Here is a 14880-nt window from a genome sequence, read left to right as displayed (position 1 = left end):
CACCTCTTAGATGACTGATGCCTCCCATAACCACACCATGTGTTTCCTCTTCCCAGCTCCCTCCGCCCGCCCCTCCCCCGCCATACACCCAGCCCAGCTCCACTGCCCAGGGACAGGGGTTCTGTCCTTCTCTCCCTGCGCATCTCGCCATTAGCATCTGGCAACCGCGTGGGGAGAGGGACAGAGCTGCTTGTGCCTAAGAGAGCCTGTGTGGGAGGCAACAGCAAACCACTCCCTGCCTGGGCTTGTTTGTTGGGAGGGGAGCTCTTGCTCACTTGGCCCCTGTCCCTGTAGCAGGTCCCAGACAGAGGAAGGACTGCTGCCTTCCCAGCAGCTGGAGACAGGGGCTGAACAAGCAGGTGTACCCACTGCCCCCCAGAATGGCCGGCTCTGGCTTTTTGGCCGCCTCAAGCAGAAAAACCCAAACGAACAAAAAAACACCTGCGGCGCAGCCGGAGCGCTGGTGCAGGGGGACCGGCTGGGGGGGGAGGCGAAGAGAGAGAAGGGGGGGCCAGGGCTACAGCAGGGGCGCTGCCACACGCCCCCTCCCGCTGCACCGCATCCTGCTGCCTGCCGCGAGGGCTCCGCTCCGGTCGGCGGGGACGGAAGGAAGAGGACTGCCCTGCAGGGCGCTCTGGTTCTCCGCGCTGCTGCCCCCTACAGGGCGGCCGAAGCGGAACAACAACAACAACAACAACAACAACAAAAAGCGGCCGTGCCACCGTAGGATTGGGCAGAATGCCGCCTCGAACAGTCTGCCGCCCCAAGCACCAGCTTGCTCAGCTGGTGCCTGGAGCCGGCCCTAGCCCTGTACCCGGCAGCTGGGGCGGTAGCAGGAAGCCCCTGCCCAAAGCCAGGAGCCACCTGGCTGCCAGGGAGAGCAGCTGAATGTGCCGACGGGGGGAAGGCACAGAGAGAGAAGGACAGAGCCCCTCTCCCTCCCTGCCCTCACCAAGCCAATCTTGCGGGGGGCACTTGACCCCCTCATCCTCTCCCCACACGTCATCTCTGGTCATACTTCTGCCACACTGATTCCATTTTGTCTACCAATAAAGGAGACATTGTCCGTGGCCCTCAAAAAAGAATGTTTGCCCAGACACTGGGCCGTGATGTACTCCCTGTTTGGGATAGCATTTGTCCTGCTCACCGATAATGCATCTCTGAGCTGGCTACAGACAATGCAGGACTGAAATGCCTGCCTCACCCACTGGGTACTTAGCATTACAGCCAGTCCAGTTCCCAGTAGAACAGATGAAGATGTGAACATTCAATGAGTGCAACAATAGGTCCACTCAAAGAAGGAGGTATGACAAGGAGTGTACTACCCCTCTAAGGGGTCAGCCTGGAGATCCCAAATAGAACGGCCTGAGTGCAATGAAGATGAATCCCTGCTCCACGGTAGGGACGAGTCAAACAGCAAGAGGAAACTGAGCAAGGAGGAGAAGACTAGAAGCAGAACAGCCTGTATGAGGTGGTGATCTCCCTCCAGCTCTGGACGGTTAGCCTAAGCAGGCACAGGAACTTTGTGTCCAGTTTTCTTTGCAGGATCCAAACCTGGATCTGGATGTAATGGCCTTAGGTTTGTTTCATGTGCTCGTGCCATGGGGCTTCATTCAGGGAAACACACTTCTTTAGAGTAATTAGTTTCCGGATGATACAGCAAGCGAGCTCTTATCTAAAACTAATATTTATAACATTTAAGCACACACACACATAAGCAATAGCTTTAGAACATCCCAAATAATTATCTAAAATCTAAGATGGTATCTTGTAATTAGCAGCCGGTCAGCAATGGCTGGACACGTCCCCACTGGGGAGTATGGTGTCAGGATTAAGTCTCTCAGGATAGCTTCAGAGAACTGCTCCAAAGTACACTCTATTATCTAGTCTTTTTATAACTAATTTTTTACAAAACCTATAGTTCATAGTGACCCCTACTGGGTCATCACTTCTCCTAACTTCAACCAATTGCCAATCAACAATACTTTCCTAACAACCTTAGCCATAATAAGCTTCTCTCTCAGCCACCCAAACTCAAGGTCTCCATCCACTTATTTTCTTTCAGTCTCAATATGTTGATTCTTTTCTCCCCTCTTCCCATTCTGGTTAGCAGAAACTGCAACCATGCAGCCAGTATTCAACCTCGCCGCCAAAAGCCCTTCTCCAAACTAACCCTTAACTACATGATCTTCTTCTTGAGTAATTCATGGTGGCTGAATGCATACAATATGACTGCAATTAGCTTGATGAAATTCTGGGGTAAGACACCCCTCAATTCTGGAGTAACATTAGGCACCAAATTAGTTGTGTGAATCTGGGCGACAGTGGCTGGTCAATAAGGAATGGAGCAGAAAGGGAACCCAGAAGGATGATATTATGATTCAGAAGCATTTTAATGTGAATCGGAAGAGAAGTACACAGAAAGAATTCAGACTTAAAATAATATCTCCAAGGTATCAAGAAGGTCTACAATGAATCATTAGCTCCAAGGTGATGCATTTCACAACAGATGCTCTTCGTTCTTCATCACAGCTGTAGATTTTCACAATAAAGTTCTCTTTGCAACCATTTTAAGGTATTACTTTCATCACAGTCAGAATTAAATGAGACAAAGCACAACTAAAGGCAAGAACGAAACTACTTCTCCAGTAAACAACATATAAATCAAAGATAAAAGGAGAAACAAATGGCACATATTCAAGAAAGGACACATAGTGCTTAATTCTCATTGACACTAAGACCCGTTTGCACATCATTGTAAGGAGCCTGCTTCATTTACTGTGTCAGACTGACCTAAAGGGGCCTTCATGGAATTGAGATTCACGCCCAAACAGATTATTCTAGAAGAAGCAGAGTGTATGGAAGGCAGTAGAGGAAACAGTCAACAAGTGTAACCTAGGAAATATAGATATGGGGCAGATTTACTGAGATGCTGAGCACTCACAGCTCCCATCGGAGTTGAGGTCACTCTGCATTTCTCAAACCTATTGCCCATAAACTCATCTATGAATTTTGCTTAACGTTTCCTGGTCTTTCCACATTCCAGGTCTATTCCTCCTGGGCGAAACATGGCCAACCCTTTCCATAGCCGTACCCCCAGCCCCAATGGCAAGGATAAGGGTACCATAAACCTTTGGGATAGCCCCAACAACACTTGTATGGCCTTTGATAGCACCATGGCCTGCAGTAGCCATATCCTCTACCACCCTAGCCCCCATAATGGTAGGGCTTATAATACAATTCATCACTAAAGTTTTCGTCGAAAGTCATCTTTCTGTGTCGGCGGTAAACCTGAAAAACACAGCAGGGAATAGAATCAATATAATGCATGGGGATCAGTGGAACAAATGGGTCAAAGCTCAGTTGCTATGGCATTGGAGGCCCTGGAGAAAGAGCGAGAGAGAGAGCAGGGAAATGATGACGTAGATCGGGGTCGACAACCTATGGCGCGCGTGCCAAAGGCGGCATGCGAGCTGATTTACTGTGCAGGCAGCTGCTAGCGTGAGGACCCTGCCTCCGGCCCCGCTCAGCCCACTGCCAGCCTGGATGGATGGAACCCATGGCCGGCAGCGGGCTGCCGACTGTCCGCTTATCCCGCTGCCGGTCTGGGGTTCCATCCGCCAACCCCTGTAAATGTAAAATGTATTACTGGCACGCAAAACACCACTTCTGAAAGGTTGCTGACCCCTGACATAGATCCTCAGTTCCTGGCTATGTGTTGCCTCCCAATTTCCTCCTCCTAATTCTCTTCTTCTACTTACTCTTAACCTCTCGCTCAATCAACTCCTTTGATTCTCTCTCAATCCCTTTCTCTGAAATATACTCCCTATAGATTAAACATATGTTCTAAACCATTCTACCTTGCATGATGAGATATTTATTTCCTTTTACAAAATGTTTATACAAAGTATGGCAGGGACAACGTTCATAAGGTTAGTTTCCTTGTGTGGATTTTGCCTCAACAGTCTGACCACTTCCCTCCTTAAGCAGATTCTGTTTGTCTAACTTGTGCGACAGCAACACTTGCGAATGAATGAATGATAAATGAATATTCTTTTTTCTGTACAAAATACTAAGGATCAGATTATGAGCTGGGTGAAATTGGCTCAGTTATACTGACTTCAGTGGAGCTATGATAATTTACCCCAGCTATGATAATTTACATCCACTCCAAACCGAGCTTCCCCTAACCGTGGAAAGGGAAGAACATTTCTTTGATTTTCATATGTCCTTGCAGTCAACGGAACTGGAACAATTTACAGCAGCTTATGATCTGGCCCATAATCTACACATTGGATTTTTATGCGAAAGCGAACCTCGTAGCTGTTATTTAATAAAAATAAAAAACGACTAGAAATCATGACCTGATTAAGGCCTAGAAATGAGAGAAATTGGAATACATATTTTAAATGACCCTATTACTCAAAACATGGGCATCTTCTACGAATAAGCTGTTATTATTATACTCATACAACATTTGCATATAGAGAACTTTAATGGCTGTTTGTGAAGTGCTTTGATATCCTGAGTTCTAAGGACACCACTTAACATTCAACAAGAGTGTTATTATCCTTATTTTCTATGCAAATAAACAGAGGTCTACTGTGCTCAAGGTCACACACAGTCAGTTGCAGAGATAGAACTAAAACCACGTAATCCGATTTCTCACACCACACGCTGCTCTCTGGCTTGAACGTTCTTAGACTGCATTACAAGACAACATTAGTCAAGAGTTTTTTTTATTATCATGTAGTGTCTTTGGCTTCCTAATATACAACTTACATGAAGTGCTTATTTTGTAATGAAAGAGGGTGCTGGGGCTCAAGCAATTAGGTGCCAAGTCTCAAGCAAATGTTTACTTTCGCGCCTGACGCAGCAAGCCTGGAGGTGCTGGGCTATGAACTGCCCAGCCCAGAGGTGCCGAGACTCAGCCCTGGCAAGCCCTGACACAAGTTAAGCACTGCTTACACAAGTAATGATTACAGAGACTCAGTCGTCTTCTTGTTTTGTTTGACGAACTTCCTGATGAATTCTCTTTTGATCTAAGCATAAACAAACAACAACTGAATTGAAGGTTTAGGATCATGAACTTCAATTTATAATTCATATATTGAATACTGAGTGATAAGAAACTTATGTTTATTCCTGCGTAAAATCCTGCTGTTACTGTCTAGCAAAAACTTAACTGCAGCCTCGTTTTCCTCCAAACATTTCTCCACCTCCTACAGTATTGTGGACCCTTCACCTGTTCTACAGACATTTCCTGAAGATGGGCTTGAGGTTTCTTATATCATAGAATCATAGAATATCAGGGTTGGAAGGGACCTCAAGAGGTCATCTAGTCCAACCCCCTGCTCAAAGCAGGACCAATTCCCAACTAAATCATCTCAGCCAGGGCTTTGTCAAGCTGGGCCTTAATATAGATAGGTGAGGTTTGAACTCACAACTTCAGCATTACTCTGCTATAAGTACTGTATGCTAACCAATTGCACCACTGGAGGCCACATAATTTTTTTTAACTGATTTTGCCCCAGACCCCTCAGTGGCCCCCTCAAGGATTGAACTCACAACCCTGGGTTTTGAAGGCTAATGCTCAAACTACTGAGCTATCCCTCCCCGCGCCAATGACAGGCATTATCATGAATTTCACCAGTGCAGTATGTTACTCTCTATTTCTATAGTGTAGCCAATGATTTTAGTTTATTATCCATTTATTGTGTAATGTTATGAATAATCAATATGTTATATTACATATATTCATTGTATGTTAATTAGAGTTGATCTGTAGGATTATAAAAGTATAAAATTGATCAGTATTTAGACGAACCAAGTATTAGGCATGAGTAAGAAAAGCTGAAACACAAGAACCCGTAGCTTGAGGCCCGTAAGACTTTAGCTTAATTATTTTAGGCATTGGAGACAAGACATGATGACGTAAACCAATGCCCGAGAAATAACCCAATGCCCTAAGATTATGGAAAAAGTGGTACCAACTGGTAATATTATGCAAAATTACCCAGTAGATGAATATTAGAACCTAAAAATACTCTAAAAGCACATCTGTCTCAGACGTGTGTCTTATACCATGGAATACAGGTTGTGCATCAATGCTAATGGGAATAAAGGGAGCTTACACAGCCTATAGAAAAGTGGGGTCCCTTAGGTTTCCAGGGGACACAGACCAATAAGGGAAAAGAGGGTTTACACTTTTATGGCCATGCACAGAATGTAGGTATAGAAAGAATCACTGGTGAGGTGACTGTCACTCTGTTAAGCTTGGGACTGTAGCCACCAGAACTGAATCCACGGTGGTGTAATAGCATATTACAAAATTAACTTTAAATAAAATAAAAAGCTACAAAAGAAACACTTTCTTATGGTGGTTCTCAGTCAACCACTGATTATGTCTAATATCAGGAGAGCGTTACAAGCTATGGTTTGGTCTTTCTCCTTATGTCTGAATTTCCTCTCTTTTTTGATGTTGGGTCAGTACTGGGGAGAAGAATTGCAATTGTACACTACCCACGGAGAAGCTTAAAAATCGCACACAAGCTGTTCTCTCGGACAATTATTATCTTCATGTACGAAGAAGGCAAAGTGGATCAGAACATTATCTAATAGGTCATTATTTCTGCTTAAGTTGGAAGATGATTCTTCCAGATGCTCACCCAACAAAACACAACAAAATAATCATGATTGAGTCTTCCTATGAATTACTCTGTACTTAGACAAAGTGGGTGAGGTCACACAGAAAAATGGTAAAAGACAAAAATATCATCTAATCTGTGTGTGAAAAGTTTTCACAAAGCGAAAACTCCATATGTGACCTCTCAGTCTTCGTCTTCAAAGGAAATCTGCACAACACCTTGAAAAGATGAGCCTCTGAGCCTAAAGTGATAACCGTGCTGGACACTCAAAATCATGGCCTGAATAGAGACACTGGATTTATGACTTATTACAATAATGTACAACCCAGTAACGGTATCCTCCCCCAGCTTTTCCCCCCTCTGCTCTCCTCCCTATGACTGGAGAGCTGTTATCTGGCCAGTTCACTTTGAGAGGTTCCTTGAAATAGATGTTCACTGTTTATTCTAAACAATCTATTCCACCTTCCATTTAGCTGTGACACTCCGAGGACATTTCCCAAACTTGAAGAAGAGCTCTACGTAATCTCGAAAGCTTGTCTCTCTCCCCAGCAGAAGCTGATTCCATAAATGATATATTGCCTCACCCACCTTGTCTCTCTCATATGCTGGGACCAACACGGCTACAATAACATCTCTTCTTAGTGACCTATTTAGAAGCCAAAAATGTGAAGGGTCTAGGAAGGTTTAGGATCAATGGTAAATATGTACCATGTGTTCGCAAGACAACTGGGTTTTATTTGGGACTCTGCAATTTGCCCCCAGTCTGACCTTCACGTTAATGTGCCCTCTGGTTCACTGCATAAAAACCAAGAATCATATCACATGGAGAATGCTCTGCTTCCTCAGGGCTTCAGGTAACAAAGCACATCACAAACACTCATTAAGGTTTTTCATATCCAAAGCAGTGGATTGTTATTGTATTACTGGTTTGATACTGAAATAGGCCCTTCTACTGAGTAACAGACTCACTTTAAAAAAAAAGCATGTCAAGCGGACCATGTAATTCCCTTAATCAGATCACGATTTGTAGCTCAGAATTTGATTTCCATTTGCGTTTCTCTTTATTATATAAAATCCTTTTTCAAATTTAAGGGTAGCATAAGTCAGCACAGCTCTAGAGAATTCAAAGATGTTCAGTGCTTTTCAATCAATATCAGGTTCTTCCCCCTTGCCTGGTGAGGGGAAACATTCTACCTATAGGCTGTCTTGTGCACATCAGACCATATGAGGTTGCAAACAGATGGTAATAATCCTGAAAACAAATTATATGAATTGAAGGAGTGACTTGCACATCTTAATATGCTTTCTAACTAATTAAGACCTTCAGAAAAAGGGTGTCTCTTATTCCCCAGGCAGTCTAAGCAATTATATAAAAGCGCTCGCAACTCCGGGTTCCTTAACAACTTCTCTTGACTTATCCTCCTCAGCGACCGGGGTAAGCCCCATTTGTCTCATTCTCTCTAGAGCTATTGCAGTGTCATGTTATTGACGGTTTAATTTAGGACTGAATGTTGCACATGACTCTGTGATTATTGGCACGGTAAAGGGGTTTCCCCAATAACACAGTAGTTGTTAAGTTGCAGGCACTGATGCATTCATAGTTTAGAAGTAAATGCTTCAATTTTCAGAGGTGCCTAGTGATTTGGGACAGTAGTTCATGGTTACTTTCATTAGGAATTAGGTGTTCGAATCCCATCAGTAGCTTCCAATAATTTCATATTCAGCTTTTGAGTTAGGATAGTTAGGATGAAACTTCCCCAGTTTTTTTCATAATAGGTCACTGTGCTCTTCTTTATTCCATAGCAGCAGGTACTCGGCAAGATTTCAGACAGAATAATCAATTAGAAGGAGCTCTGGTCTGATCCAGTATGGAAATTGCTATTTTCCTACCTGCTCTACTAGCAATGTTAGATGCAAATCCACAGCTAGGTAAGTTAGCCTAGACCCTTGAACTCAGTTGAACAATGCTCTTATCTACCCGCTCAGGATCTGGCTCTGGGAAGAGGCGGGGATTTGGGGAGGGATCCAATGGGGGGAGAAAGGGGCGGAGTCGGGGGGGAGGGGCGCGAGACCCTCCGGGCTCCGCCTGTGCGCAGAAGCGAAGGGCAAAATTGCTTGTTTGTCCTGCGTCCCGACCGAACGTTGGTCTGGACGCGGGACAAACAAGCAAATATCAGGACAATCCTGATAAAATCGGGACGTCTGGTCACCCTAAGTTAGGCACCTAAGGAGCTCTGTGAACTTGGGCCACAGTGGTTGGTAAATAAGGGATGGAGCAGAACGGAAAAGCAGGAGGCTGGTATTATGATGCAGAATGACTTTAATGTGAGTAAGAAGAGGAGTACACAGCAAGAGACAGAAAGAACACAAAGTAGAGAGGATATATTTCAATGGTTTCAAAAACGTCTACAACGAATCATTGGCTCCAAGGTGATGCATTTCAGAGGAGAAGTTTCTCATTCTTTCAACTATGTTAAGGTACTTGTTTCATCCCAGACAGAATCAAACAAGACAAAGCACAACTTAAGCAAAGAAGTAATCTGCTTATCCACTGTACAACTTTTATAGCACTCTTGAAACCAGAAACAAATGGAACATATTTATGAAAGGATTAGAACACACAGGGTTTCATTCTCATTGACAGTAAGACCCTTTTGCACTGCTTTGTAAGGAGCCTTCAAGTGAGTGTAAATGTTTTTTCACCCAAACTTAAGGCATCCGCTTCATTTACTGGGTCAGAGTGACCTAAAGAGGCCTTCATGGAATTGAGATTCACGCCTAAACAGATTAGTCTAGAAGAAGCAGAGACTATAGAAGGCATTAGAGGAAACAGTCAATAAGTGTAACCTGGGAAATAGAGATATGGAGCAGATTTACTGAGGTGCTGAGCATTCACAGCTCCCGTGGGAGTTGAGGACGCTGTGCATTTCTGAAAGCCATTGCCCATAAACTCATCCATGAATCTTGCTTAACGGTTCCTGGTCTTTCCATGTTCCGGATCTATTCCTCCTGGGCGAAACATGGCCAACCCTTGCCATAGCCGTACCCCCAGCCCCAATGGCAAGGATAAGGGTACCAACAACCTTTGGGATAGCCCCAACAACACTTGTATGGCCTTTGGTAGCACCATGGCCTACACCAGCCGTAACCTCTACCACGCCAGCCTCCATAATGGTAGGGCTTATAATACAATTCATCACTAAAGTTTTCGTCGAAAGTCATCTTTCTGTGTTAGAGGTAAACCTGAAACACACAGAAGGGAAAAGAGTCAACATAATGCACTAGGGTAGTAGAGTAAAAGGTTCACTGCTCAGGGAAATGATGACCCAGACCCTCAGTTCCTGGATAAATGTTGCCTCTTATTTCCTCCTCCTAGCCTCCTTCTTCCACTCGCTCTTAACCTCCCTCTTAACCAGCCCCCTTGATTCCCTCTCAGTCCTTCCTCTGAAAAATACTGACAGCAAAATAAATATCTGCTATAGACTATTTCTATCACACACACATGGGATTTTTACTCCCTTTTACAAATGGTTTTTACAAAGGATGGCAGGGACCAGTTTGCTAATGTTAATTTCCTTGAGAGGATTTAACCTCAGCATGAAAACCCCCTTGTCTTCTGAATAACAGACTGACAGTTTGGCTTCTGAGCCAGCAATACTTGCTAATAAATGAATGGAAAACCATGCTCTTAAATGTCCCTAGTCTCTGTTTGCCACATGCTGGAAATGGGTGATGGGATGGATCACTTCATGATTACATGTTCTGTTCTTCCCTCTCAAGCACCTGGCATTGGATACTGTTGGAAAACAGGACACTGGGCTAGGTGGACCATTGATCTGACCCAGTGTGGCCGTTCTTATGTTCTAAAATACTTTTTTCAAAACAAAACGTTAAGAGCCAGATCCTGAGTGGGTAGATAAGGGCACTGTTCAACTGAGTTCAAGGGTCTAGGCTAACTTACCTAGCTTTGCATCTGAATCTAACATGTCTACTAGAGCAGGTAGGAAAATACCAATTTCCATACTGGATCAGACCAGAGCTCCTTCTAATTCATTATTCTGTCTGAAATCTTGCTGACTACCTGCTGCTACAGAATAAAGAATAACACAGAAGTGACCTATTATGAAAAAAACTGGGGAACTTTCATCGTAACTCTTCTAACTTAAAAGCTGAATATGAAATTGTTCAAAGCTACCTATGGGATTTGAACACCTAATTCTTAATGAAAGTAAACAGGAACTTCTGTCCCAAATCCCTAGGCACCTCTGAAAACTGAAGCCTTTACTTGTAAACCATGAATGCATCAGTACCCGCAACTTAACAACTACTGTGTTATTGGCAAAACCCCTTGACCGTGCCAATAACCACAAAGTCATGCACAAGATTCAGTGCTAAATTAAACCATCACTAACGTGACACTGCAATAGCTCTAGAGAGAATAAGACAAATGGGACTTACCCCGGTCGCTGAAGAGGATAAGTCAAGAGAAGTTGTTAAGGAAGCCGGAGTTGCGAGCGCTTTTATACAATTGCTTAGACTGCCTGGGGAATACGAGACACCCTTTTGCTGAAGGTCTTAATTAGTTGGAAAACATATTATGCTATGCAAGTCACTCCTTCAATTGATATAATTTGTTTTCAGGATTATTACCATGTGTTTTCAACCTCACATCATCTGACATGCACAAGACAGCCTATATGTTTCTTTCGTCTGAAAAGTTTTATGGGACACATTCATTCCTGGTATAATTCCAGTGACTTTGCAGGAGGTACAATGGGAATGAATGTAAAAGATTTTCAGAGCTGTAGCAGTTGCAAAATCTGCCATTAGATAGAGGACTCCCGTTTGGTCTTGGTAAGCCATGCTGGCAGGCGTTGGTGGCATTGCACAATTCTTCCTGAAATTCGTAGGAGGGAGGGAGCATTTTGCAGAGGCTGAACACCTACGTTTTTTGATCTAATGCCCAGTGAAGTTAATGGGAGTCATTACTCTGGGTGGGTTTTGTCTCAAGCCCTGTGACTTGAAATTTCGCCCCGGAAAAAGGACAGTATATGGCTTATGAGCCATTTAAGTCCCACTTAAGCTTTCAAAAGAGGTGTTAACAAGGACCTAGGAGCTGAATAGACCTTTGTGCTGGAGCTCTGTTGAGTGGTGAATTTCCTCTTACGGTGATTAGAAATTCAGTTCCTAATCCACCTCCTTTATGTCACCAATGCTGTGAGATCAAGGTGATCATCATGGCAGAAGTTCACTGTGCTGCCTCTGACGGGGTTGCTCTTTGGTTGAGGTGAGGCATGGTGATGGGTGAAAACAAGCCAGGCCATCATTTACAAAAGCTTTGAGATAAACCCTGGAACATAGGTGGCATCGCAAACGTGTCTCCATCCAACAACAGCCAAGAGTATTGTGGTTTTACAAGAATATAAAACTAATAAAACTCCAGATGAAATACAGGAAATAGAGAGATCTGGCTTTCTTGGCCAAAGCTATGGGATAAACTCAGATAAATTGAAAATCTGACCAAATTTAGGGCATGCTGCAAGACCATTAGCTTGCAGAAATCTTGTCCACCATGATGAGAAAGATGTTGAAAGTTTAACATCACTCCATTGAATGTTTCCTCTCACCAGGCAAAGGGGAAGAACCTGTTGTTGACTGAGAAGCACTGAACATCTTTGAATTCTCTAGAGCTGTGCTGACTTATGCTGGTTGATCTCCTGCCCTTAAACCTGAAAAAAGAATTTGTATAATAAAAAGAAACGCAAAGCTGTTTTTTAATGGAAAATTCTGAGCTACAAATCATGATCTGATTAAGGAAATTACACAGATCACCTTGACATGCATTTTTTTAATGTGAGTCTATTACTCAATAGAAGGGCGTCTTCCAGTATCAAACTATTAATATCATAATAATCTACTGCTTTGGATATGAAAAACCTTAATATGTGTTTGTGACACGCTTTGATACCTGAAGCCCTGAGGAAGTAGAGCATTCTCCATGTGTTATGATCCCTGTTTTTTATGCAGTGAGCCAGAGGGCACATTAACGTGAAGGTCAGACAGGGGGCAAATTACAGAGTCCCAAATAAAACCCAGTTGTCTTGAGAACACGTGCTACATTTTTACTATTGATCCTGAACCCTCTTGGACCTTCACATTCTTGGCTTCCAAATAGGTCACTAAGAAGAGATGTTATTGTAGCCATGTTGGTGCCAGGACATTAGAGAGATAAGGCGGGTGAGGCAATACATAGTTTATGGGACCAGGTTCTTCTGGGGATTGAGACACGGTTTTGAACTTACACAGAGCTCTTCTTCAAGTCTGGGAAATGTACTTGGAGTGTCACAGCTAAATAGAAGGTGGAACAGATTGTTCAGCATAAATAGTTAACATCTATTTCAAGGAACCATTCAAAGTGAAGTGGCCAGTTAACAGCTCACCAGTCAGAGGGAGGAGAGGAGAAGGGAAAAAAGCTGGGAGAAGGTGCCATTACTGGGTTATACATTGTTGTAATAAGTCATCAATCCACTGTCTCTAATCAGGCCATGATTAGACTCCTTGTGTGACCTTCAGCACAATGGACCTCTGTTTATTTGCATAGAAAATAAGGATAATAACACTCTTGTCGGATGTTAAGTGGTACCTTAGAACTCAGGATACCAAAGCACTTCATAAACAGCCAAGTTCTATATATGCAAATGTCATATAATTACAATAGTAATATCTTGTTCGTAGAAGATGTCTATGTTTTGAGTAATAGGGTCACTTTAAATATGTATTTCAATTTCTCTCATTTCTAGGCCATAATCAGGTCATGATTTCTAGTTTCAGAATTTGTCACTTTTTGATTTTTATTAAATAGCTGGTACGTGGTTCACTTTTGGATAAAATTCCACTGTATAGATCATGGGCCAGATCTTTAGCTGATATAAATTGTTCCAGCTTTGTTGACTACAAGGACATCTGAAAATCAAAGAAATGCTCTTCCCTTTTCATGGTTGGAGGAATCTTTGTTTGGAGTGGATGTAACACTTTTAGTATTGTAGCTAGAACACTTTCTGCAAGAGAAGGATCAGGAGACATGACCACTAGCTGGTGAGATTCTGCCTTAACCTAAAACTTATTCCACACATGTCTCATATTTGGTCAATGATGCTTTTCTTCATCTCTCCTGTGCTTGACTTGGGCTCTCTCAACCATACTTTCCCATACGCTCTCACTTCTCTTACCTGCTCATGGATGGAGATGTGGTTGCTAAGGCAGTATAGGTTCAAGATTGGAACTCCAAGACTTTATAAAACACTGTGCCACCGACCCTAACCACAAACAGTGAGCAGCCTTGCAATAAATAACGCTGCGTGCTTCTGCCATGATGATCATCCTACTCTTACATCATGAAGGACATAACTAGAGCTCTACTGAGAGCTGTATTTCTAATCCCTATAAATTGAACATCATCCCAGGGTAGAGGGCAAGTGCGAAGTCTCTGGAAAGTACTATTTTTGAAAGCTTAAATGGGTCTTAAGTGGTTTATAGGCCTTGTATTGCCTCTGTCAGGAATGAATGCCAAATGGTAGGGCCTTGTGAACATCTCACTGAAGTTGATTTACAAACTACCATTCACTTCAGTGTGTCTTGGATCAGATGCATTCTGGGTGGATGTGTAGAACATGCAGAATACAGGCCTCCTGAAATGTCAGTCGTTAATGCCAGAATATCCCAAACCAAGACCAGCATGGATTTGAAGGACTAGGCTGGATTCTTGTACAAGCTACTGGTGCTCAGATCCAACTCAATTCCAATGAAGTCAGGAGAATGTTACCAGGAATGTAGCCTGCCCATGAAAATTTTCATATGAAAGAAACCTGCAGGGTGTAGTTCACATGTGAGGTTGAGAATAGACTAATGAACATAAACATTGCGGAAACAATTACATCAGTTGGAAGAGTCACAACAAAGAGTCCAGCAAAATTTGTTTTGTAACTCATGGATAAATGGTGTCTCCGATCCTCCAGGCAGTTAGAGAAACTGTATAAAAGCTCCTGCCACTCAGGGCTCGTCTAACCACTTCTCTTCACTTACTCTCCTCGGTGACCTGGGTAAGTCTGATTTCAATCAATCTCTTGATAACTATTGAAGTGTCACATTAGTAATTTTTTCAGTTCAGGCCTGAATCTTGTATGTTCTATGATTCTCAGCAATTTTGAGGAGTTTTTTCATAACTTTGTGTTGT

This window comes from Malaclemys terrapin, chromosome 21 (assembly GCF_027887155.1).
Source record: "Malaclemys terrapin pileata isolate rMalTer1 chromosome 21, rMalTer1.hap1, whole genome shotgun sequence".
Lineage (NCBI taxonomy): Eukaryota > Metazoa > Chordata > Testudines > Emydidae > Malaclemys > Malaclemys terrapin.
This window is presented reverse-complemented; position numbering follows the sequence as displayed.